The sequence below is a fragment of the Epargyreus clarus genome, unplaced genomic scaffold (genome assembly GCF_041222505.1).
Source record: "Epargyreus clarus isolate Ecla_fem2 unplaced genomic scaffold, WU_Ecla_fem_2.2 ptg000013l, whole genome shotgun sequence".
Taxonomy (NCBI): Eukaryota; Metazoa; Arthropoda; class Insecta; order Lepidoptera; family Hesperiidae; genus Epargyreus; species Epargyreus clarus.
The window spans coordinates 121,343-125,421 of record NW_027332221.1 but is presented as its reverse complement, the minus strand read 5'-3'; positions in this window follow the sequence as shown (position 1 = coordinate 125,421).

Genomic DNA, 4,079 nt, shown 5'->3' with positions numbered 1-4,079 from the left:
GATATGTCAATGTTAATGAATGAATTACTATTTGACAATGGTTGTAAATTAAATAATTTGCCAGAGGTGCACTCTGTTGTCCTATCATTTAATTTAAATAATCCAATGTCAAATTTAAATTATTGGATGTCAATAATTTTAAATTATTGACATCCAATAATTGCTCAATAGAAGCAGGTTTGGTTGCCAATTTTTTGGCAGAAATGTCAAAATAATATTCTAGCACAACAGCTATCCGTCTTTTATAAAATCTAGGGAGATAGTATTTATCCCCTGTCAAATAAAAATTCATACTAAACGAGTTAGTATCAATCAAATGAAATTTATTATTATTGCACATTGCAGTGTGCAAAGTCATATTTAACTTAAATCTAATATCATTCTCTTCGACTGGCAAACTTCTACTATAGGGGAATGTAAACATTACAATTTCCTTTAAATTAAGTTTTAACAAGGTGTCCAAGTAATGTAATAAATGTTTAAACGTAATAAACTTTTTGTTTACATTTCCCCTATTTCCTATAAAGATAACTAAGCTTGTATTATTCTTTAATTCAGTATTACATACATTATGCATAATCTCATGGAGTGATGCATTAGGCATACAATTATTTAATACTGATCGTCCCGAGAGAGAACTCAGTAAACTTCCCATGTCCTTACCAATTTCATCGAAGTATATCATTACATTATCATTTCTGTATTTAAGGAAACTGTTGGTTACATTTAATGAACTCGAGCTGACATTGTGATGACTGAGGTTTGTAGAAGATGGAGGTGAAAGCCCACACCCTGGCTGTGACTCGCTGACACATTTGCAACCACATGACAAAAAATCACTTTCCAACAATTGCAAACGGGCAGCATTAAACTTATTTAATTCTTAGAGATTGGTCAGAGCCTGAGAGTGTCTCTCGGCCAAAGCCTGAGCTTTCTCATACATGCAGGTCATCATCTGCAGTGAGGATTCTAAATTTGTTATTTCGAAATTTAGTGTATGTGTTTCAGCTTCATATTTTAATCTATTGTTTTCTAATTCAATTGTACATCTTTTAAGCTCTTGTAGTAAGTGCAACCTCTTCTTTGTGTTTTTTTTTTTTTTTTATGTAACCTAACGATAAGGCAGACGGGCTACCTGATGGAAAGCAGTCACCGTCGCCTATGGACATTTGCAACACCAGAGGAGTCGCCAATGCATCGCCGGTTTTGAAGGAGAGCTCTTTTTACACCCCTCTTGAAGAGCCCCATGTCATAGTCCTGAGGGAATACCTCAGGAGGAAGTTCATTCCACATTTTGCACGTACGCGGCAAAAATGAACGATTAAACCGAACCGTGGAGGACCGCCACGGGTCCAGTTGATGTGGATGGAACTTCATCCTTCGGCGAGTGGTGCGATGAAGGAAAGGCGACGTAGGCACCAGATCAAACAGTTCCTCAGAACACTCACCATTGTAAAGTCGGTAGAACACGCAGAGGGGACCTATGTCCCTCCGCAGGCTTAAGGGTTCTAACCGATCAGAGATCGCTGGGTCATCGACGATTCGCACCGCGCGTTTCTGTACGGAGTCAAGTGGGTTAAGCTGGTATTGTGGTGCCCCTGCCCAGAGATGCGAGCAGTACTCCATGTGGGGTCTCACTTGCGCTTTATAAAGCAGAAGGAGTTGCCCCCCAGTGAAGTACTCCTTGGCTCTGTTCAGGACGCCCAGTTTCTTTAAAGCCAACTTGGCTTTAACTTCCAAATGACTCCGATACTGCACGTCACACGAGATGTCAACTCTCAGGATCCCTACACTTTTACCAATGGTGAGCGGTGTACTTTGGGACTCAGGCGCTATGACGAATGGGGTTTTTTAGCGGTAAACGCGCAGATTTGTGTCTTCGTGGGGTTGAAATCAACAAGGTTAAGACGACCCCATTCCGAGAACCGCTCCAGAGAGTTCTCGATTTCAGACACAAGTCGGATTCTGCTTTCTTCCACGAATGTCCGAGAGGTGTTCGCACGGCCTGTGTACACAGCATCTCCCGTGCTATCATCTGCATAGCAATGAATGCCACCGGTTTGTAGCAGCATATCATTGATATGCAGAATAAAAAGCGTGGGAGATAATACAGACCCTTGGGGCACGCCAGCGTTGATGAGCTTCGTGTCTGAGCAGCACCCGTCAACTACGACCTTAATATGCCGCTCAGACAGAAAGCTGGCTGTCCATGTGCACAACCTCTCGGGAAGACCGTAAGATGGTAGCTTCGCGAGAAGGGCCCTATGCCAGACCCGGTCAAAGGCCTAAGCGATGTCTAGGCTTACGGCTAATGCCTCCCCGTTGCTCTCAACAGCTTGTGCCCAACGATGAGTGAGGTACACAAGAAGATCACCAGCTGATCGGCCCTTGCGAAAACCATATTAGTGATCGCTGATCAGCTGGTACTCCTCCAGGTACCTAAGGAGCTTTTCTTTTATATTATAGGAGTATATATGCACGCGTAGACACGGGTAAGACCTCCGACGTCTGCGCCCAGCCACAACAATGATAGGTCCTTGTCTTCGAGAAAGCTGAGACGGCGATAGCAGACATCTCCCCGAACATACACACATACCCCGGCACGACGCCTGAAGGCATGTTCTAAATTGTAGCCGGGGTATTCCAAATACAATGTATCGTCCGGGGTAGATATCTGCGTCTCCGTCAAAAAGAGAAAAGCCGGCTTTACCGTCTCAAGGTGGTGGTGGACGGCATTCAGATTGGAATGGACTCCTCTGATATTGCACTTATCCACAATAAATGTGGAAGAGGTCGCCGCTGTGCAACTTTTCTTCTTTTTAGGCTTTCTCATGGTGGTTGGTCGAAAAAAAGGGCGGGAATTTGAAAGGATTTGCGATGCTCCGTCAACGCCTCACGGGACAAAGTATGAGTCTCGTGACACCGAGCCTACGGAGGTGATGTGGGATGCTGGCGCGGGGGACGGAAGGGCCCCCGGTCCCCCCCCGTGCACGACTACCTGGCTCCACTCCGGTCTCTTACTCCGGCAAGGTAGCCGCGCAACGGGATTTTTCGCCGGTTGGCGGGACAGCCTCCCGGGCCAGAGGTTAACAGTGTTGCCCGGGTTCGGGTCTCCAACTAACCGGCGAGTGGCCAGCGAACAACCGTTTCACCGGGTCTCCCTGGCCCCCGCGCCAACACACCACGCCCCCAGGGGCAACGACGCTTAAAGAGACCCAACGGACCCGTAAAGTGCGCCGTCGGAAGCACCACAAGAGGATGGGAAGGGAGGGATAAGGGGATGACATGGCTCCCAGGCGCACTACCGAAACACGACGAGTCGTTATTAACGGTAGACTCCGACCTGAGGGTGGTAGCTAGCCAGGCAGATCCCACGAAGAGACCTTACCACCAAGCGGGACATCTTCGGGAATTACGCCAGGCGGTGTCAGATCCAGCAACCAGTGGAACCGTCGCAGTAAGATGTTAAATGCCCGAGTAGACGCTGCTGCCCATCTACCCGGTAGATGCCCTTAGTCGGCTTCTACGACACCCACGGGCAGGTATGGGGTGGTCTATTCGCTGCCGGAGCCACACGGCCAATTGCCGGTTGGTATAGTTTTCAGGAATTTCTTTGGAGTATTTAACAAAGTTTGGGTTTTATGTATATATCTATTGATTTTTACATATTTTTTAACTTGTTTTTGCTGCATCGAGTAATCCCCTTCGTAGAGGCAGAATATATTGTATCATTGCCTGTTAAATCTATGATACTTATGTTGGGTTTACTAGAAGCAGCAGTAACAGAAACATGGTCGCAATTTATTAATTCATCGAACAAGCTTTGGGTTTTTTGTTCCTCGGACTTATGGGTAACCGATTCAAACCTCATAATTTGTTGGTGGGCTTCATGCAATTGTTTTTCTAACGAGGATATGGTTTTCAATGCTATCTCATAGTCCTCACAACATTTATTAAACCCTTCAACAATACCTACAAGTTTATCCCGCTCTTCACATACAGTACTATACTGTAAGTGAATATCGGTTAATTCACTTCTTAACGATTTATTTTTATCAAGAATTTCCAACAGTTCCCGC